General features: G+C 38.6%; 1 protein-coding gene across 7 annotated transcripts in view; it reads left to right on the forward strand.

The window, feature by feature from the left end:
- The window catches only part of FUT8 (fucosyltransferase 8), a 486032-nt gene that overhangs the window by 204490 nt on the left and 258274 nt on the right, over window positions 1–23268 (forward strand). For all 7 annotated transcript variants that reach the window (XM_064374947.1, XM_064374953.1, XM_012438120.3 and 4 more), the window contains one exon: window positions 18430–18527. The gene's annotated coding sequence lies outside the window, so the exon portion shown is untranslated. The remainder of the gene's footprint in view (window positions 1–18429; window positions 18528–23268) is intronic.

Consider the following 23268-nt stretch of genomic DNA (forward strand, 5'->3'; position numbering starts at 1 on the left):
GTTGAACTAATTTACACTCCCACCAACAGTGTAAAAGTGTTCCTATTTCTCCACATCCTCTCCAGCATCTGTTGTCTCCAGATTTTTTAATGATCACCATTCTAACTGGCGTGAGATGGTATCTCAGTGTAGTTTTGATTTGCATTTCTCTAATGACCAGTGACGATCAGCATTTTTTCATGTGTTTGTTGGCCTCATGTGTGTCTTCTTTTGTAAAGTGTCTGTTCATATCCTTCGCCCACTTTTGAATGGACTTGTTTGTTTTTTTCTTATAAATCTGTTTTAGTTCTTTGTAAATTGTGGCTATCAGCCCTTTGTCAGATGGGTAAGCTGCAAAAATTTTTTCCCATTCTGTTGGTTGCCGATTCACTCTAATGACTGTTTCTTTTGCCGTGCAGAAGCTGTGGAGTTTGATTAGGTCCCATTTGTCTATTTTGGCTTTTGTTGTCAATGCTTTTGGTGTTTTGGTCACAAAGTCCTTGCCTACGCCTATGTCCTGAATGGTTTTGCCTAGATTTTCTTCTAGGGTTTTTATGGTGTTAGGTCTTATGTTTAAGTCTTTAATCCATCTGGAGTTAATTTTAGTGTAAGATGTCAGGAAGGGGTCCAGTTTCTGCTTTCTGCCTATGACTAGCCAGTTTTCCCAACACCATTTATTAAACAGGGAATCCTTTCCCCATTGCTTGTTTTTGTCAGGTCTGTCAAAGATCGGATGGTTGTAGATATGTTGTGTTGCCTCCGAGGCCTCTGTTCTGTTCCATTGGTCTATATCTCTTGTTTTGGTTCCAGTACCATGCTGTTTTGATTACTGTAGCCTTGTAGTATAGTTTAAAGTCTGGTAGTGTGATGCCTCCCACTTTGTTCTTTTTGCTTAGAATTGACTTGGCTATGCGGGCTCTCTTTTGGTTCCATATGAAGTTTAAGGTGGTTTTTTTCGAGTTCTGTGAGGAAGGTCATTGGTAGCTTGATGGGGATAGCGTTGAATCTGTAAATTCTTCTGGGGAGTATGACCATTTTCACGATACTGATTCTTCCTAACCATGAACATGGAATGTTTCTCCATCTGTTTGTGTCCTCTCTTATTTCGTTGAGCAGTGGTTTGTAGTTCTCCTTGAAGAGGTCCTTTACGTTCCTTGTTAGTTGTATTCCTAGGTATTTTATTCTCTTTGTAGCAATTGTGAATGGCAGTTCGTTCTTGATTTGGCTCTCTTTAAGTCTGTTATTGGTGTATAGGAATGCTTGTGGTTTTTGCACATTGATTTTGTATCCTGAGACTTTACTGAAGTTGCTTATCAGTTTCAGGAGATTTTGGGCTGAGACGATGGGGTCTTCTAAATATCCAATCATGTTGTCTGCAAATAGAGACAATTTGGCTTCCTCCTTTCCTAATTGAATACCCTTTATTTCTTTTTCTTCCCTGATTGCTCTGGCTAGAACTTCCAGTACTATATTGAATAGGAGTGGTGAGAGAGGGCATCCTTGTCTAGTGCCAGATTTCAAAGGGAATGCTTCCAGTTTTTGCCCATTCAGTATGATATTGGCTGTTGGTACGGCCGTACCACCCTGCACGCGCCCGATCTCGTCTGATCTCGGAAGCTAAGCAGGGTCGGGCCTGGTTAGTACTTGGATGGAAGATCTTCTGTTGTTTTACCTACTGCTTCCCAAAGTGGTTCATGCTTTCAATCCCAGCACTTTGGGAGGTCAAGGCAGGAAGGATCATTTGAGCCCAGGAGTTTGAGACCAGCCTGGGCCACACAGGGAGACTCCATATCTACAAAAAATAAAAAAAAAAAGTTAGCCCAGCTAAGTTTTACATTGTAAAATTTTACATTGTGATGTATTAAGATCTTAACTTGTGTTTTCTTTCTTTTCTTTTCTCTTTTTTTTTTCTGAGTAGTTTAGTGCTGGGATTGCAGACATGAACCAGTGCATCTGGCCGGTTATTCTGCTTCCATTAATTTCTCCATGCGTCTACTATATAGATTTTTGCTTTGCAAACTTGTAACTGTGTTATTTGGTTAATAGATATTCATAACTGATTTGTCTTCCTCATTGTTAATTTGGCCTTCAGCATAAAGAAGTGTCCTGCTTTATCTTATTAGGTGCTTTTGCTTTTTGGCCTGAATTTTATATTGTGAGGTATTAAGATCATAATCCATGTTTTCTTTTTTTTTTTGAGATGGAGTGGTGTTCTGTCTCCCAGGCTGGAGTACAGTGATGGAATCTTGGCTCACTGCAATCTCTGCTTCCCGGGAGCAAGTGATTCTCCTGCCTCAGCCTCCCTAGTAGGTGGGATTACAGGCGCCCACCACCACACCCATCTAAGTTTTGTGTTTTTAGTAGAGACGGGGCTTCACCATGTTGACCAGGCTGGTCTCGAACTCCTGACCTCAAGTGATCCACCCGCCTCAACCTCCCAAAGTTTTGGGATTACAGGTATGAGCTACCGCACACAGTCATATTTGCCTGTTATACCTTTGTTCCTCTTTTTTTTCCTTTTATATTTCTTAATTACTTTGTTTTGGGCGTATGCCCTTATATATAACATACTGTTGGTTTTACTTTCTGAACCAATCTGAAAATCTTGTTTCAATGGAAGAGTTAAGCTCTTTGAATTTATTATTTACATTGATATGCTTAATCTTCAGACAATTATTTATTATATCTTCTGCATATATTCTATTTATGTATCTTTCATTGTGTTGTATGTTTTCATCTCTTGGTTTGTTTTTAAAAAAGAATAATTTTACTTTTTGCATTGGAAATTTTTTTTGGTGCGCGTGGTGGGGGGGTGCACGGGGGACAGAGTCTTGCTGTGTTGCCCAGGCTGGAGTGCAGTGGTGCAATTTTGGCTTCCAGCAGTGGTGAAATCTTGGCTCACTGCAGCTTCAACCTCACAGGCTCAAGGAATCCTCTTACCTCTGCCTCTCAAGTAGCTGGGACCTCAGGCATGTGCCATCATGCCCGTTTTTTTATTTTTTGTAGCTAGGAGTCTCCCTGTGTGGCCCAGGCTGGTCTCAAACTCCTGGGCTCGAATGATCCTCCTGCCTTGACCTCCCAAAGTACTGGGATTGCAGGCATGAACCACTGCATCTGGCCGGAAATTATTTTTTGATGTTTAGTATATTTATCTGACTAAATTATGGAGTTTAATGAATAATAACATTGTTTTGTTAATTGTGACAGGTGTACCAGGGCAGTGCAAGATTATAACAATAAGGGAATCTGGGCACACAGTATATAGAAACTCTCTGTACTATCTGCAACTTTTCTGTTAATCTAAAACCATTTTAAAATTTAAAACAAATTTAAATATAAAGTGCTGTATGTGTCCTGGACTGGTGTTGGAAAGTAAATTTTGGGCTGGGCATGGTGGCTCATGCCTATAATAATCCCAGCCCTTTGGGAGGCCAGGGTGGCTGGATTACTTGAGGTCAGGAGTTTAAGACCAGCCTGGCCAACATGGTGAAACCTGGTCTCTCCTAAAAATAAAAACATTAGCTGGGCATGGTGGCTCATGCCTGTAATCTCAGCTACTTGGGAGGCCGAGGCAGGAGAATCACTTGCTCCCAGGACACAGAGGTTGCAATGAGCTAATGTCCCATGCTGCACTATAGCCTGAGCAACAGAGACTCTGTCTCAGAAACAAACAAAAAAACAAAAAAACAAAAATAAAAACAAAAGAAAATAAAGTTTGAGTTTGTGTTTGTTACTAAACTTGGCGAATACAAGCTGTATTTTTTAGTTTCTATTTATGTTGAAGGTTTATAGGAAAGTATCTTTATTTTATAATAATGAAGGAAAAGGACGTTTTGGATTGGAAAGGAATGTTTTGACAACCGATTAAAGAAAATTTTTCTTCTAGAACTGGTTACTCAAATGGTATCTTGTCTGAAAGAATTATTCAAATATTTTTCGCATGTTTAGTAGCAAGTGGTAAAGGTCAATTGAAATACAAGCTGAAAACTTCTAATGGCCCCTGGAAGGTGGCAGTGTAGGCTTTTCATGTCAATATTTTAGATCTGGAGGAGACCTTTAAAATTTATTACAATTCCTTCATTATAGGAGAATATCTATAAATCTAGGGACATGATATGTTATTTCTGAGATCACAGAGTAAATTGCTGTTTAGAGCTGGGACTAGTACTAAGCCTCTTCATTTTTATTTCAGGATTAGTTTCTCAATGCCAGAATGTGTTCTTGAAAGACAAAATAAAACCCAGATCCTGGGCTTCTCATATCCTACCTAAATTAGTGCAGCTAAGTCAGCGTTATATATTCATACTGGTATTTTTATAAAGGAGTAGAAATAGACATGGTTTATTCAGTATCACAGGGATAGGGTTAGGTCGTAAGACCCCTGACCTGTTGATTCTACCTCTTTATCTTACCCAGTAAAAGACAGCTTAGAGACAGTAGCCAAAAAAGCCAATGGTTATAACTATAGACTGGGAGCTGGAAGTGGAGCTGGTACTAGAACAATAAATATGCCAGATGATGTTTGTGATGTGATGAAGAGTGCCAGGATGATGTGGGAGGGGGTGGAGAAAGTGGGTCTAGAACCTATAGAATAGGGGACAGAATAAAGGAGGCAATGGAGCCACCATCAAACTCATTCTTATCAGGAGGATTGTTTGTTTTGTTCTCATGCCCTAGAGCATATCACTACTTGCCAGCTAAGATTTAGACTAATCATAGACAGTAATGAAATAAAATACATCTGATATCCACACAATATTTTAAGCTCAGTACTCTCATAAATATTGTACTATTTGATCCTTGCAATATCCTCGTGAGATATAGGTAGAAGGGATATTGGTGAGTAGAAAATGTTAAATATAATATGTGTTAAGGTAGTGTGCTACAAACCACTAAGGGATATGAAGTTGAATAGACCCAGTCTCTGTAATCATGGTGTGCCCAATCTTTTGGGGATGGGGTGGGAAAATAACCAATTATAATGTATAGGAAGTTGAAAAAGATTTAGAAATTCAAACCGTGTCCCATGGGAATTTAGAAAGAGTGATGGTATTGTAACAAATTTTGGTATTTTGCCTTCTTAATTCAGACTAACTGAAAGGATAATGACTATAAAAGTATCTCGACTGTAATAAATATTGATATGATTTTTCTTTATAATTTTCAGATTATTTTTTATTTTAGATGATTTTACATATTTATATGAATGACTTTATGAATTAAGGATGACAGAAATCACTTAAATTTTTTTAGTGATTTTGGCATATTAGCATGGTTTGATAAGGAGGAAGAAAACAAAGGAATTGATTTTTGTAATGTCAAGCAGAACTTACAAATTTAGGACAGACTTACCTAGACCAATATGAATAAATAGTTAAATAGACCCTTTTAATTGGTAAAAAACTAGACAAAATTTAATATACTTGATTTAGTACTAGTTTATGTTGATGATGTAGACAATTTCAGCAAAGGAGTGGGAGTAGTGAATAAATTAGTTACAACTTACTTTACTGTAAAGTAATGTTAATTGTCAGGATAATTATAGGAAATGTTTGCTTACCAATAAATACGAGTTTGACAGTCTTACAATGATGAATTTGTGCTGAAATAGCAGATAAAACAGACTTTTTCATTTTTTTCACTTATTCCTGGAATCGCTTTTAGTCTCTAGCTTTTGTTAGTATGAACTACTTGACTGTTTTAGTCAACATCACCTACTTTAACTATTTTTCTCTTTGCCAAAGCAGAAAGAATGCAGCTTCCATTGATATATTGGATTACTTAGACTATCAACACTGCAGAGAAAGGAGAAGCAAAGGAAGCAATATACCATTGTCATTGTGCTTTTCTCCTCTGAGTCTTTCATCCTTCTTGTGTTTTCTCTCTTAACATTGGTCCATAGCTACAGTACACTGAGATCCTGCCTTACTGCTTTTTTTATCTTTTTTTTTTAATTTATTGCGCTTTAGGCTTTGGGGTACGTGTGAAGAACATGCAGGATTGTTGCATAGATACATACCTGGCAATGTGGTTTGCTGCCTTCCTCCCCATCACCTATATCTGATATTTCTCCCCATGTTATCCCTCCCCAACTCCCCACCCCCCACTGTCCCTCCCCTAGTTCCTCCCGACAGACCCTAGTGTATGATGTTCCCCTCCCTGTGTCCATGTGTTCTCATTGTTCAACACCCGCCTATGATTGAGAACATGTGGTGTTTGATTTTCTGTTCTTGTGTCAGTTTGCTGAGAATGATGATTTCCAGGTTTATCCATGTCCCTACAAAGGACACGAACTTATTGTTTTTGATGGCTACTTAGTATTCCATGGTGTATATGTGCCACATTTTCCCTGTCCAGTCTATCATCGATGGGCATTTGGGTTGGTTCCAGGTCTTTGCTATTGTAAACTGTGCTGCATTGAACATTCGTGTGCATGTGTCCTTATAGTAGAACAATTTATAATCCTTTGGATATATACCCAGTAATGGGATGGCCGGGTCAAATGGAATTTCTATTTCTAGGTCCTTGAGGAATTGCCACACTGTCTTCCACAATGGTTGAACTAATTTACACTCCTACCAACAGTGTAAAAGTGTTCCTATTTCACCACATCCTCTCCAGCATCTGTTGTCTCCAGATTTTTTAATGATCGCCATTCTAATTGGCATGAGATAGTATCTCAATGTAGTTTTGATTTGCATTTCTCTAATGACCAGTGACAATCAGCATTTTTTCATATGTTTGTTGGCCTCATGTATGTCTTCTTTTGTAAAGTGTCTGTTCATATCCTTCGCCCACTTTTGAATGGGCTTGCTTGTTTTTTTCTTGTAAATCTGTTTTAGTTCTTTGTAGATTCTGGATATTAGCCCTTTGTCAGCTCGGTAGATTGCAAAAATTTTTTCCCTTTCTGTTGGTTGCCGATTCACTCTAATGACTGTTTCTTTTGCCATGCAGAAGCTGTGGAGTTTAATTAGGTCCCATTTGTCTATTTTGGCTTTTGTTGTCAGTGCTTTTCGTGTTTTAGTCATGAAGTCCTTGCCTATGCCTATCTCCTGAATGGTTTTGTCTAGGTTTTCTTCTAGAATTTTTATGGTGTTAGGCCTTATGTTTAAGTCTTTAATCCATCTGGAGTTAATTTTAGTGTAATGTGTCAGGAAGGGGTCCAGTTTCTGCTTTCTGGACATGGCTAGCCAGTTTTCCCAACACCATTTATTAAACAGGGAATCCTTTCCCTGTTGCTTGTTTTTGTGAGGTTTGTCAAAGATCAGATTGTTGTAGATGTGTGGCATTGTCTCTGAGGCCTCTGTTCTGTTCCATTGGTCTATATCTCTGTTTTGGTTCCAGTACCATGCTGTTTTGATTACTGTAGCCTTGTAGTATAGTTTGAAGTCAGGTAGTGTGATGCCTCCAGCTTTGTTCTTTTTACTTAGAATTGACTTAGCTATGCGGGCTCTCTTTTGGTTCCATATGAATTTTAAGGTGTTTGTTTTTTCCAGTTTTGTGAAGAGGGTCATTGATAGCTTGATGGGGACAGCATTGAATCTATAAATTACTTTGGGCAGTATGGCCATTTTCACAACATTGATTCTTCCTAACCATGAGCATGGAATGTTTCTCCATCTGTTTATGTCCTCTCTTATTTCGTTGGACAGTGGTTTGTAGTTCTCCTTAAAGAGGTCCTTTACATTCATTAGTTGTATTCCTAGGTATTTTATTCTCTTTGTAGCAATTGTGAATGGCAGTTTGTTCTTGATCTGGCTCTCTTTAAGTCTGTTATTGCTGTATGGGAATGCTTGTGATTTCTGCACATTGATTTTGTATCCTGAGACTTTGCTGAAGTTGCTTATCAGTTTCTGAAGATTTTGGGCTGAGACGATGGGGTCTTCTAAATATCCAATCATGTCGTCTGCAAATAGAGACAGTTTGACTTCCTCCTTTCCTAATTGAATACCCTTTATTTCTTTTTCTTGCCCGATTGCTCTGGTTAGAACTTCCAATACTATATTGAATAGGAGTGGTAAGAGAGGGTATCCTTGTGTAGTGCCGGATTTCAAAGGGAATGCTTCCAGTTTTTGCCCATTCCGTATGATATTGGCTCTGGTTTTGGTGTAAATAATTTTTATTGTTTTGAGATACGTTCCATTGATACCTAGTTTATTGAGAGTTTTTAGCATAAAGGCTGTTGAATTTTGTCAAAGGCCTTCTCTGCATCTGTTGAGATAATCATGTGGTTTTTGTGTTTGGTTCTGTTTGTGTGGTGAATTACGTTTATAGACTTGCATATGTTGAACCAGCCTTGCATCCCCGGGATGAAGCCTACTTGATCGTGATGGATAAGCTTTTTGATGTGCTGTTGCAATCGGTTTGCCAGTATTTTATTGAAAATTTTTGCATCTATGTTCATAATGGATATTGGCCTGAAGTTTTCTTTTCTTGTTGAGTCTTTGCCAGGTTTTGGTATCAGGATGATGTTGCTCTCATAAAGTGATTTGAGAAGGGATTCCCTCGTTTTGGATTGTTTGGAATAGTTTCAGAAGGAGTGGTACCAGCTCCTCTTTGTATGTCTGGTAGAATTCAGCTGTGAATCCATCTGGACCTGGGCTTCTTTTGGATGGTAGGCTATTAATTGCTGCCTCAACTTCAGCCCTTGTTATTGGTCTATTCAGGTTTTCGACTTCCTGGTTTAGGCTTGGGAGGATGCAAGTGTCCAGGAATTTATCCATTTCTTCCAGGTTTACGTGCATAGAGTTGTTTGTAGTAATCTCTGATGGTAGTTTGTATTTCTGTGGAATCTGTGGTGATATCCCCTTTCTCGTTTTTTATTGCATCTATTTGATTCTTCTGTCTTTTCTTTTTTATCAATCTGGCTAGTGGTCTGTCTATTTTGTTGATCTTTTCAAAAAACCTGCTCCTGGATTTATTGATTTTTTGAAGGTTTTTTTGTGTCTCTATCTCCTTCAGTTCTGCTCTGATCTTAGTTATTTCTTGTCTTCTGCTAGGTTCTGAGTTTTTTTGATCTTACTCTTCTAGCTCTTTCAATTTTGATGATAGGGTGTCGATTTTAGATCTTTCCTTGGTTCTCATGTGGGTATTTATTGCTATATATTTTCCTCTAGAGACTGCTTTAAATGTGTCCCAGAGATTGTGGTACATTGTATCTTCGTTCTCATTGGTTTCGAAGAACATCTTTATTTCTGCCTTCATTTCATTGTTTATCCAGTCAACATTCAAGAGCCATTTGTTCAGTTTCCATGAAGTTGTGCAGTTCTGAGTTAGTTTCTGAATTCTGAGTTCTAACTTCATTGCACTGTGATCTGAGACACTGTTATGATTTCCTTTCTTTTGCATTTGCTGAGGAGTGATTTACTTCCAATTATGTGGTCAATTTTAGAGGAGGTGTGATGTGGTTCTGAGAAGAATGTATATTCTGTGGATTTGGGGTGGAGAGTTCTGTAAATGTCTATTAGGTTTGCTTGGTCCAGGTCTGAGTTCAAGTCCTGGATATTCTTGTTAATTTTCTGTCTCGTTGATCTGTCTTAATATTGACAGTGGAGTGTTAAAGTTTCCCACTATTATTGCGTAGGAGTCTAAGTCTCTTTGTAAGTCATTAAGAACTTGCCTTATGTATCTGGGTGCTCCTGTATTGGGTGCATATATATTTAGGATTGTAAGCTCTTCTTGTTGCATTGATCCTTTTACCATTATGTAATGCCCTTCTTTGTCTCTTTTGATCTTTGTTGGTTTAAGTCTATTTTATCAGAGACTAGGATTGTAACTCCTGCTTTTTTTTTCTCTCCATTTGCTTGGTAAGTCTTCCTCCATCCCTTTATTTTGAGCCTATGTGTATCCTTGCATATGAGATCGGTTTCCTGGATACAGGACACCAATGGGTTTTGGCTTTTTATTCAATTTGCCAGTCTGTGTCTTTTGATTGGGGCATTTAGTCCATTTACATTTAGGGTTAATATTGTTATGTGTGAATTTAATCCTGCCATTTTGATGCTAGCTGGTTGTTTTGTTTGTTAGTTGATGCAGTTTATTCATTGTGTCGATAGTCTTTATCATTCGGTATGTTTTTGGAGTGGCTGGTACTGGTTGTTCCTTTCTGTGCTTAGTGCTTCTTTCAGGAGCTCTTGTAAAGCAAGCCTGGTGGTGATGAAATCTCTGAGTAATTGCTTGTTCATAAAGGATTTTATTTCTCCTTTGCTTATGAAACTTAGTTTGGCTGGATATGAAATCCTGGGTTGAAAGTTCTTTTCTTTAAGGATGTTGAAGATTGGCCCCCCTCTCTTCTGGCTTGTACGATTTCTGCTGAGAGATCTGCTGTGAGTCTGATGGGCTTCCCTTTGTGGGTGACCCCACCTTTCTGTCTGGCTGCCCTTAGCATTTTCTCTTTCATTTCAACCCTGGTGAATCTGATGATCATGTGCCTTGGGGTTGCTCTTCTTGAGGAATATCTTTGTGGTTTTCTCTGTGTTTCCTGGACTTGAATATTGGCCTGCCGTGCTAGGTTGGGGAAGTTTTCCTGGATAACATCCTGAAGAGTGTTTTCCAGCTTGGGTTCATTCTCTCCGTCACATTCAGGTACAGCTGTGAAACATAGATTAGGTCTTTTCACATAATCCCATATATTTCTTGGAAGCTTTGTTAGTTTCTTTTTACTCTTTTTTTTCCTAATCTTGCCTTCTCATTTTATTTCATTGAGTTGATCTTCGACCTCTGATATCCTTTCTTCTGCTTGGTCAATTCGGTTATTGAAACTTGCGTATGCTTTGCGAAGTTCTCGTGTTGTGTTTTTCAGCTCCATTGATTCATTTATGTTCCTCTCTAAGATGTTTATTCTCGTTAGCATTTCATCAAACCTTTCTTCAAGGTTCTTAATTTCTTTGCATTGGGTTAGAATATGTTCTTTCAGCTCAGAGAAATTTCTTATTACCCACCTTCTGAAGCCTTTTTCTGTCAATTCATCAGACTCATTCTCCATCCAGCCTTGTTCCTTTGCTGATGAGGAGTTGTGATCTCTTGGAGGAGGAGAGGCATTCTGATTTTGGGTGTTTTCATCCTTTTTGCACTGGTTTCTTCCCATCTTTGTGGATTTATTTACCTGTGGTCTTTGTAGTCGGTGACTTTCAGATGGGGTCTCTGAGTGGATGTCCTGTTTTTTTGATGATGAAGTTATTTCTTTCTGTTTCTTAGTTTTCCTTCTAACAGTCAGGCCCCGCTGTTGTAGGACTGCTGGAGGTCCACTCCAGACCCTGCTTGCCTGAGACTCACCTGCAGTGGCTGGAGAACAGTGAGGGTTGCTGCCAGTTTCTTCTTCTGCTATCTTTGTCCTAGAACGATACCCGCCAGATGTCAGTCTGAGCTCTCCTTTATGAGGTGACTCTTTGGATATACGGGGGTCAGGGAGCTGCTTGAGGGGACGGTCTGTCCTTTATAGGAGCTCAAGTGCTGAGCTGTGAGCTCCATTGTTCCATTCAGAGCTGCTGGGCAAGTCTGTTTAAGTCTGCTGCAGCAGAACTCATAACAGCCTTTTTTTACCCAGGTGCTCTGTCCCGGGAAGGTAGAGCTTTATTTATACGTTTCTGTTGTGCTTCTGCCTTTTTTCAGGGATGCCCTCCCCAGTGAGGAGTAAACCTAGTCACAGTCTGCCAGCAGAGGCGTTGTTGATCTGCTGTGGGCTCTACCCAGCTGTCATGTGAACTTCCCTGCAGTCCTGTTTATACGGGTATAGTTAGAACTACCTCAGCAATCGCAGCCCACCTCTTTAGTGGCGGACTGTCTCTGTAATGGCGGACTTCCTTGGCATTGGCAGGGTGCCTCAGTAACGGCGGACTGCCTTGGCAATGGCGGACTACCTCAGTACTGGTGGACTGTGTCGGTAATGGCGGACGCCCCTCCCGCACAGAGCTGGCCTGTCCTGGATTCAGCTGTACTCGCTGTGAAACTCTCAGTACAGAGCATTTCAGATTGCTGGTCTTTGTGAGGGTGGGACCGGCTGTGCCTGATCACCTGGCTCCCTGCCTCCGATCCCTTTTTTTTCAGTTGAATGGGTGACTCTTTCTCCCAGGCCTTCCAGTCACCAGTTGAAACGGCACTTGGATTTGTGTGAATTCTTGTGCCGAGACCCACTGCGATGGCTGAAACAGCCACGCTGGAGGCTCGTGGCACTTTTTCGCCTGGGAATCTCCTGGCGTGGCTCCCTGTTTCAGTCCCCTTTTTTTCAGTTGAACCGGCGACTCTTTCTCTCAGGCGTTTCAGTCGCCAGTTGAAAAGGCGCCCTTATTTGTGTGAGATTTTGTGCAGAGACCCGCTGCGCCCACTGTGCTGGAGGCGCTTTTCCGCCTGGGAATCTCCTGGCCTGGCTCCCTGTTTCTGTCCCCTTTTTATCAGTTGAATGGGCGACTGCTTCTCAGGTGCTCCAGTTGCCAGCTGAAACGGCACCCGGACCTGTGTGAGTTTTTTGAGTGTAAAGCCTCTGGGCGAAACAACCAACCTGGAGACTCGTGGCGCTTTTTCACCCCAGAATCTCTTGGCCTGGCTCCCTATTTCAGTCGCCTTTTTATCAGTTGAACGGGTGACTTTTTCTCTCAGGCACTCCAGTCACCAGCTGAAATGGCGCCCAGACCCGTGTGAGTTTTTTTGAGCGGAGAGCCGGTGCGCTGGCCGAAACAGACAGGCTGGAGACCCATGGTGCACCTCCGCCCGGGCATCTCCTGGTCTGTGGGCAATAAAAATCTGTCTAGAAATGTGGCAACCACTCACCCTCCGCCCACTTGCTGGGAGCTGCAATCCAGACCTGCTCCTACTCGGCCATCTTGGATTCCCCTCTTCTGCTTTTTTTATCTTAGCCATCAGCAGCATATCCTATACTAGATTTAGGTTGATAAATTTTCTGCAGTAAAATTCTTCATAGTGAGCAGCCTCTTCTGGGCTGTCCCCACCCCTACCTTATCCTATTTCACTGTGGAAGGCTCACCTTCTGGTTGAACACCTCCTTGTTTGAAGTACAGCTTTGGGGAAATCTAGAATTGCTGTAGGACCATCAGTGTTATGAGACTCAGTGCCTGAGTCATACTTAGCTTTTTTTTTCTTTTTTTTTTTTTGAGACGGAGTTTCACTCTTTGTTGCCCAGGCTGGAGTGCAGTGGTGCGATCTTGGGTCACTGCAACCTCTGCCTCCCGGGTTCAAGCAATTCTCCTGTCTCAGCCTCCTGAGTAGCTGGGATTACAGGTGCCTGCCACCATACCTGGCTAATTTTTTTTTTTTTTTGTATTTTTAGTAGAGATGGGTTTTCACTGTGTTGGCCAGAGTGGCCTCAAACTTCTGACCTCAGGTGATCCTCTTGCCTCAGCCTCTCAAAATGATGGGATTACAGGTGTGAGCCACTGCACCTGTCCTTTTCTCTTTTTCTTAAAAACGACCAATTTCACCACTGATAGAGTTTATTTTTGTCATCTGTTAAACATGTTTTCCCATGACTTTAGTTTCTTCTTCATTTCATATATGATTTTGTATATATATGTATGCATGTGTGTGTGGTTTCCTTTTTTAGAACAAGATGTATTTCTTTGAAGATGAGACTCAATGGGCTATTTGCTGTTTTCTTTCCTCACCTAGGATATGTTCAATTTAGCTCACAGTCTTTCTTCCTAACGATATGGGTAAAAATGACTGACTGTTCAACATTACAGATTGAAAATAAAAGCTGTGATTCCTAGCCTCTTTTTTTGTACTTCTTTGTTTTAAAATCTAACATATTTTTCTTTCTTTATGCTTTCTTTTTTCTGTCATGGAGATAAGATGTTTAGTTCTATAGGTAGTCAGTGTCCAGTATCCTGAAGACTTCTACCTATTATTTTGCTTGTCTTCCTTTACTATGTTCATGTTCAGTTAGTCTAGAGAAGATCTTGTAATGTTGGACTGAATTCTAGTGCCACTAATGATAATCTTGTATAGCATTTCCTCTTTAGTGAATGATTTCTTCCATATGTTTGATGTGAATATATATGATATCATATGCTGCACTTTTGGTTGTATGTTTCCAGGTATATTTCTTTTTCTCAGAGAAATCTTTCGATTTGTATCTTTCCTAAAATGGGGTTTTTCTTATATTGGGTTTTTGTTATTGCTGATTACTGGATATTATTTATTCTTTGCACCCTGTTGATATTCACCTATTTTACTTTCATGGTTAATCATTTTTTTCTGCTATATAATGAAGCAGGATATTTACCTGACTTCTTTGTGGGACTCAGAACAGGGCTGCCTTGTTTACCCAGCCCAACACTCTTAACTACTTGTTGAAGGGAGTGCACAAGTGAACTGGTGTGGGAACTGGAGTGAATGAGTACTGGAAGCAGCCAGCTGCTTTGGTGCCAGAGGGCTCAAACTCCACTCACTTGGACCCACTGTGTCCCACCCCTTGCAGGAGGGAGTGTGCATATGAGTGGGTGCTGGAACCGACTGAATGCTTTAGTCACAACAGGAGTGAACTCTGTGCAGGCCCCACAACAGAGTCTAGGAGCGGGTGCCTGCGACTGTCGAAGCCCCAGAGGGCATGTTGTAGTGCTCTTTTAGCTCTGCTGTCCGTGGACAGCTTAAATGTTAACAACTCAGCAGACCTTTTGCCTTTTTGTGTGAGGTGGCTGTCCTCTGCCGGTGAGGGCAAAGGGCCAATGTGAAAGCCTTTTGTATCCACACTTATAGCTCTTGAACTCTTGTCTGGCTCCCAGGAAAAAGGAGTTTTCATGAACAAATTGAAGGGTGGTGAATGCAGGGGATTTTATTGCCAATAAAAGTGGCTCTCAGCGGGAGGGGAAGCCAAAAAGGGGACAGGGTGGGTAGGTAATCTTCTTCTGAAGTTCAGCCATCTCTGACCAGATTTTCTCTGTAGTAACACCATCAAGCTGTCCTCCTGAAGTCCAGCCGCCTCTCTCCAATATCCATTCTAGTCTACCAGATGAGTCTGGGGTTTTTATAGGCACAGGGTGGGATGGGGCAGGGCCATGGGTGGTTTAAGAAAAGGCAGCATTTGAACTGGAAAACAGAGGTGTAAGTTCTCACTTTGGGCCACAGTTTCAGGCCTTCTGGCTTGAGGGTTGAGGTTTCGCTTGGGACCTACCCTTTTCTGCCTAAACTTTTTCTGTCCCCTGTTCCTGAAATAATGAAACAACAGTTCTCAAGACATTTGTCATCAAACAGCAAAAGGCATTGGTCCCTGAGGGATGGGAAACAAATTAGGTGAGATCATACAATTGCTCTAGCTCCTACCTAGAGAGAGTTTGTAGGGATGAAACAAAGCAGTGGAACCCAGGAGGAGCCTAGAGATTTCTCTGTATTGAAGAGGTAGAGCTAGCTGGGAGACTGGGGACCACGGCAGCTAGAGTTCACAAGATACGAGAGAGAAAGGAAAGCTGCAAGAGACAGAACTTCACAGATTTGTAGAAATTCCTTTCAAGAATTCAGTTGACTACTGATAATATTTGGTAGAGAAATGAGTGGAGGCTGCGGAAGAACCATCCAAAAGGAATTGAGAGAATAATACAATACTCAGAGCTCACACATGGCTAGGAGTAGGGCCTGAATCCATCAGACAAAAAACTTCCTAATTCAACAGGTGTCAGGAAGAGGATCTCCAACATTCTAGTTTTTATTTCTAGATGTTCAACTTGGGTCTTTTTTGTTCTGTGTCTTTACTTAATATTCTTAACCTTTCTTCTGGCTTTTAGAACATATGGAACAGATATATAATAACTTTTAATGTCCTAGTCTTGAAATTCTATCAACACTGTCATTTCTGGGTTGGTTTTGATTGATTGACAGTTCTCCTTCTGGCTCTATTTTCTTGCCTTATTTTGTTTAACCTGCTTGGTAATTAATTGATGCATATCAGGCATGTAAAATAAGACATTTTAAAGCGTACCTTGTTCGGTGCTGAACATTTTTATAATCCTGTATTCTTTTTTTTTTTTAAGAGATGGGTTCTTCCTCTGTTGCCCAGGCTATAGTGCAGTAGCATGATCATAGCTCACGGCAGTATTGAACTCTTGGGCTCAAGTGATCCTCCTGCTGCAGCCTCTTGAGTAGCTGGGACCATAAGTGCGTGCCACCAGCCTGAGTACGGTAGATATTTTTGAACTTTTTTCTCATCTGTATTGCAGTTCTTTGAAAGTGTTTTTTAACTTTTATGTATTGCTTTTAATCTTTGTTAAGTGTAACCACTTAATCTAATTTTCCCCACAACTGAGGCAAAACCCTTCTGAGTACTTTATGCTTCATCAATTATAAGGTTTTCCAATCTGGCTGTTGGTTACAGATGTTAAGTTGAGGATCAGATTGTCCCTTCAAGGCTTGTTTTTAAGCTCTGTCAAGATCGTTTTAGAGTAATCTTTATTCTAGGACAAATTTAGCCCTCCTTGTCTGTACCTATTGCCTAGAGTGTAAAGAGATGTCTCTTCTGTGGCTGGATGGAATTCAAATGTCTCTGAGCTCAGCGTCAACCCGGAGTTGTTCATATTTTAGCTCTTGGCAGATGTTTTTTTGTCTGAACTTATGGAATTTCATTGTAAGTGTGTGTAGATTAGTATTAAGTTGATGACTCAAGTGGACCCCAATGTACATGTCTGTAGCTTTTTTCTGCATAAGTTTCTCCTGTCTGGTATATTATTCCAGTAATTTTTGCCACCTCCACTGTTCCAAACTCCGTTCTCTACAAGTTAGCAAGACTCTGTATTCTGCTTTGAATCTCCCTGTGGGCAGTGATGTCTAGAACATGTCTCTAGGCATGACCACCTAGACCAAGGTGGTCATAGGGCTTATCTAGTTTGTTTTCTTGTTTCAGGGAACACAGATCTACGCTAATTGTTGTTCACTCTCTGGAAACTGTTACGTATTTTGTCTGGTTTTGCAGTTGCTTACCATCTGAGGGTAAATCTGTTACCAGTTATTCCATAATGACTGGAAGCACACATTTCATACTATTGGATTATTGTGGAAGTTGGCAAAGACTTTTGGGTGAAGTTACGGGGAATCACAATAAACCTTTGCTGATTTTAGATTTAATGGGTGTTTAGTAATTGTATGTTTATGGGCTTTGGGAATAGTTGACTGTGTCTTCTTCAAGTAGATCTATGAGATGAGATAATGTAAATAATAAAGCATAATACAGGCTGGGCATGGAGGCTCATTCTTGCAATTCCAGAACTTTGGGAGGCTGAGCAGGAGGATTATTTGAGCCCAGGAGTTTGATACCAGCATGGGCAACATAGCGAGACCCAGTCTCTACAATATAGTAAAACAAAATAAATTTTAAAATCTTTTAAAAAAAGAAAATAGTTGCATTGCCTTTGTGGCGGGAGGAGTTTAAATTGGTGATGTTGCTTTTATGAGTTCTATTTGCCTAAGATTGTTTTCAGTAGACTTTGATGCCATTGGAAAAAAACTGCTTCTCACAATTAATAATGTCAGATAAAAATCTCATGTTGTTGACATAACAGTAAAGCAACTGGCAGAAAGACATATTTCCATAGAATGTATTGTGTCTTTGTACTGTTGTTGAGTTTTTGTACTTAGTGATTTGCAGTACACACTCAGTGAACATTTGATGTGTGAATGTTTATTAAGATCATTTCACTTGTCAGTTAATCATATTGATTGCTAACTGTGTGCCAAACATGATACTGGATGAGAGAGAAGCAGCAACAAAAGAAGTAGGAGAAGGGTCCCTGATCAAAAGATTGCATGAGATGGTGCATGTATAAGGCTGCAAAATATTCTAGCAAAGATTAATGGAATATAGAATGATTATGTCAGCTCTCAGGGAGGGAGGTATAGATGGGCTGGATTTTGAGAAAGTTGATGGATATATGCATTGATTGATAAAGGAAGAAAAAAATCCGTTTTTGTTTTTTTTTTTTTTTTTTTAAAGGAATGGTGCATTGCAGGGTGACAGCTGAGAATAAACAAATTATTCTATGGAACGAAAGCAAAAATAAATTGGCTTTAGTGGAATTTTGTTTAGAAGATAGTAAAAAACTAGGTTATAGAGCTGATCAAGGTGTCATACAAAATTGTGGGGAAATACAAAAGATTTTGAGCCGTTATCTGAAAAGATGTACATTTCTGAATGCCTTTTATGTTAAAAGATAGACAAAGTTAAATAATTTTATGTTCAAAAAGCAAGTTATATGAGCGCTAACTTACTTTCAGTTGAAATATGAAGCAAATTAAGCCACTGTTACCGAGTTTGGGTATAATTTGCAAAATGGAAACCCATTCCTTGTTGGCATTTGGAAAGTGCTACTTACAGAATAAGTCAGTGTACAAAGTAAGTGAATTTGCATGTTATGACGGGCTACATAAGGAAAAGTTAAAGGGATTTAAAAAAATATATAATGCTAACTGAAACTTGAGTAGGGCTGAATGTCATATATTTTTCTTTTGTTCCAGGTTGCTGCTTTTGCTCAGAGGACATCCATGACCCTAATGGTCTTTTTGTTCAAGATAAAGTGATTTATTGCCTTTATTGATTAACTGGACAAATTCAGGTTAGTGTATTTTGTGGACAGCACTTCCTTCTTGTAATTATATTTTAATGTTTTGAGAAATAGATAGTTTTGTGATTAAAACTCCATATGTTGTGAGTACCAGTAAAGTAGAAAGGCCAAGTCAGTTGAAAGTCTGTTGACTTGTTTATTAGTTAAGAAACATTTTCTGACTGACTACTGTGTACAATATTCACTGCATAAATTGAAAAATCTTTTACTTTTAAATAGTTTTTTTTTGTACTTTATGGGCTGGATAAAACCAGTTGTGGTTGAAAGCAGTACATTGAGCTTTTGGCATCGTTATATGGCATATTTGGTACTAAAAATAAGCAATTCATCTTAAACATTTCTGACATTTTTAGTAGCTGGCTTTTAAAGGTATTCTTGTCCAGATTTCAGTCATACGTTAACATTTTTTAAAATTTATTTTTAATGTTCATTCTATTAATTTTGACAAATATATATTTGTTACCACAGTTAAAACATTTTCCAAACCTTCCAAATTTGCTCATGTTGCCCATTGGTAGTTAACCTCTCCTTCTACCCCTGTTTCTAGCAATTACTGTTCTGCTTTCTATCCCTATAGTTTCCCTTTTCTAATTTGTCATTTAATTGGAATCATGTAATATGTAGTTTTTAAATCCTGGCTTCTTTCACTTAGAATAATGTATTTGAGGTTTATTCATGTTGCTGTGTGCATCAGTAGCTGTTTATCAGTAGTTTTTTTTTTTTTTTTATTGCTGAGTAGTGTTCCACTGTTTGGATATACCATAATTAATTTATTCATTTACCTGTTTATGGATATTTAGGCAGTTTCTAGTTTTTGATGATCATAAAACTGCTGCAGTCATATTTAAAAAACAAAAATGTGATTCTGTGTTTAAAAAATTTTTTTACATTGATACATATTAGATGTACATATTTTCAGGGTACATGTGATAATTTGATGCCTTTATGCAATCAAATCAGGGTAATTAGAATATCTGTTACCTTAAATATTTATTTTTTTCTTTACATTAAGAACATTTGAATTAATCTCTTCTAGCTATTTTGAAATGTACAATCAACTAATGTTAACTCCCCATTGATCTACTGAACACCAGGTCTTATTTCTTCTAAGTGTATGTTTGTACCCATCAATCAACCTCTCTTCATCCCCAAACCCCATATATTTTTTATTAATAGAAGTTACTTTTTGTTGCTGCTGATGTTAAAGGGCTGTAATGTTTTAACTGTTGCCTTTTAGGCCGTGGTTGCATTTCTTTTTAAAAATGTTATTAAAAAATAACTAGAACACAATTTAACAGACATTGTGGCTAGGGGAAGAGACTTGGAATTGATTGTCATTTTGAATATAGAATGAGAAATGATGTAAAATTATTAGAAAGGGAATATGTTGGAACTTGTGGTGTTTTCTGATTTTAGAGATAATAGATAGCTTTCTTGAATACAGTGGTAGATCAGAAATATAAAAGTAGATTTATATCGTTAAGCTTCATATAGGTAGCTTCAAAAGTCATTTATAAAAGTCAAGTAAATTAGGATTCTCCTATCTTAAAAACATACTTAAAGAGGGTAAAGGTTGGACATGAAAAAGTCAATTTAAACTTTCTTGAATGAATAGGATGAAAGTGATGGAAACTGTCTTTCTGCCTTGGGGAAATTAATGACCTCAAAAAGTAGCTTGATAACCTATTTGAGTATTTATAAGGAAACTGTAGTTCATTATTTGTTATAGAAATAAAAAGGTCTTGAGAAAGTATTATGCTCTGACTCAGAAAAAGTTGGATGGTTTAGATTCTAGTTTTTAAGCCTGGACACCAAAAGACTTACTTAAATTGTTCTCTTGTTTCTGAACATTTTTAGGTCAGTTATGCAACTTTCATAGTATCTCTCTAGATATATGGCCTCCCGTATTGTGTTCTCAGAAAACATTTTTTAAAAACTTTTTTTTTTTTTTTTTTTTTTAAGACCAAATCTCACTCTGTTACTCAGGCTGGAGTGCAGTGGCTTAATCTCCGCTCACTGCAACCTCTGCCTCCTGGGTTCAAGCGGTTCTCATGCCTCAGCCTTCCAGGTAGCTGGGATTACAGATGTGCATTACCTTGCTGGGCTAATTTTTGTATTTTTAGAAGAGATAGGGTTTTGCCACGTTGACCAGGCTGCTCTCGAACTTCTTGGCTCAAGCAGTCTGCTTGCCTCAGCCTCCTGAAGTGCTGGGATTATAGATGTGAGGCACTGTGCCCGGTCAGAGAACATTTCTTAAATAGACAAAACATTTTAGGCAGAGTCAGAGCATTTTAGAGATATTTCTGAAAGAGAATAGTTATTTGTTCAATGGTCAAATGCAGCACAGAGTCAAAGATAATGCTGTGCTCAGAAATCATGATTTCTTCATGATTTTAGGGTATTTAGATTTTAAACCAGAATCCTAAGGTCAATATTTATCTAAAGTATTTATGAAAATTAAAGTTGTATTTAAATTTAATATACTTTAATTCACAAAAAATTTTTTGTGGTTGTTAACAAAATAAAAAGTTTAGATTTTTCTAGCTACATATTCAATATTAGCATATTTTTTTCATATTTGAAAATTGAAATCCTATCTTGTACCGTTTAAATAATAGCCTGTTTTAGCTTAAAATTAACTGCAAAAGAAATAAACAAAAACTGAGTTTTGTAAAGAATATTAAATTGAGTAATTTAACTTTATCTTACCTGTTTGGTTAAGCAATGATCCCAGGATAAGGAGAGAGAGAATGATGAGTAAAATGAACCCTACACTGCAGTGTCTCCAAATAGTTGTATGAGTAAAAGCTTACCATCTCACCTCTCTGTGTCTTTATTTTCTTATTTACAAAAAAAGTCATTAAGGTCCACATTACAGTCAGGTATAATTGGTGAAGTTTAAAACTACTGGTTTCTTCTATTTCATGAACACTTCCAGGCTTTGGAAATTAGTGATACAATTTGATTCACAGTGAGAAACAGCCAAAAACTAAAACAATAAAATAACATTATATTTTAAAATGTTAAAAAATAATAAAATTAAAATAAAAACTTAAGATACTTTTCTAGAAATGGAACATTTTAAAATGAAAATAGGATCCAAACATATCATAAGTATTTATTTTTGGATATTTGATATATAGGCTTGTTATAAGATTGTGACTTAGTTGAAGTGGTTTTAGTTTATACAGATTATTGAGAGAAGAAAGTATATGTTTTTGTTCTATATGTTTTCTCTGGAAACATCTTCTCATCGTATTGTAGCAATTTTATCTTGATTCTCTAAAAATCTTTATAGTCTTTTAGGACAAAGGAAATAGGTATTGGGAGACATTTCTCTTCAGTCTTACAGGTCTCTTCTGTTTCTGCACGTTTGCTGAGCAGAGTATTGATAGCTTTTGTTGGGGGCTGTCTTTTTCAAAGAAATCTGTTTAGCAAATAGGCTACGAAGATATAAATAGTGCTTCCGTTAGGACAGATGGCACATTTCTTTGCTGTGCAGGATAATTAAGATAATCTCTCTGGGGAAAATGTTGGGCATATTTGCTTGTAGCTCCTTTTAAAGATTGGAGTTTCATAAGCTTAGGTTTTCTTGTCCTGTAATGCAACCCATAGTATGTGCACTTGGTTTTCCTTTTATTGGCCTTTAGGAATTAGAGCCTGAGGAACCAGTACAAAATGTGGTACTCTGTCTATGTTACTGTTGTGAGTAGTAAACTGTTCCTTGTTTCTGACCTAAGAATGTCATAACTTCTGCCAGTATTATCTGATACTAGCTTACCAGATATCACTAATACATCCTATTGATAAAACAAACCTGAGTTTATTTCTTATTGTGGTAAGGGAGAACACCGCCTTGAAAGATCTTTGGTAGTGTCTTAGGTCAAAATTTGAGAATGTGAAGTTTGGTTTAAGATGGATCTTTTAGTGGTAGCAATGGGGCTTGATTAGGATTGGGTAGATATCATGATTAAACAGTTTAGCTTTGGTGGAAACAGTAAGATAAAGATTTTGAAAACTGCAGGAGGGTTGATGGGTCTTTCCAGAAGGTCTATAATGAACAATCACATTATATTTCTGCAAGAGTCTCCTAGAGTAGCAGTTATGCTAATTAAGGCAGTGGACTGGTAAAGTCACATTAATGTGCATAGAAAGCTGTGTTTGTGAGTGTATTAGGGCTGCTGTAGCAAAGCACTGTAAACTGGGTGGCTTAATATAACAGAAGTTTATTCTTTCACAATTTTGAAGGTTAGCAGTCTGAAATCAAGGTGTTGGCAGGGCCACATTCTCTCTGAAGGCTCTAAGTAAGAATCCTTTCCTCCTTCTAGCTTATGGTGGATGCCAGAAATCCTTGGTGTTTCTTGACTTGTGGTAGCATAACTCTCATCTCTACCTCAGTATTCACATGACATCTTCCCTCTATGTATGTCTGTGTTCAAATTTCCTTCTTAAAAGTATACCATCATGTATTAGGGTTCATCATAATCAAGAATGACATTGTATCAACTTGATTGTATCTGCAAAGACCGTATTTCCAGCAGTTATAAATTTTGGGAAGGACACTTATTTAATTCAGTATAGGGGGCATGTAGTTTCAATCCTCAGTGTCCCAACGGTATGTAGGTAGATGGTGTTCACTCTCAGTGTCCATGAAACTATGGCAGACTGATGTTAGCTTGCATGTAGGGTAAAATCTTCGGTTCTTCAGAGTTCTTGACAACAGCATGGTATA

This window comes from Aotus nancymaae, unplaced genomic scaffold (genome assembly GCF_030222135.1).
Source record: "Aotus nancymaae isolate 86718 unplaced genomic scaffold, 86718_ANA_hifiasm-v0.15.2.pri h1tg000011l, whole genome shotgun sequence".
Classification (NCBI taxonomy): Eukaryota; Metazoa; Chordata; class Mammalia; order Primates; family Aotidae; genus Aotus; species Aotus nancymaae.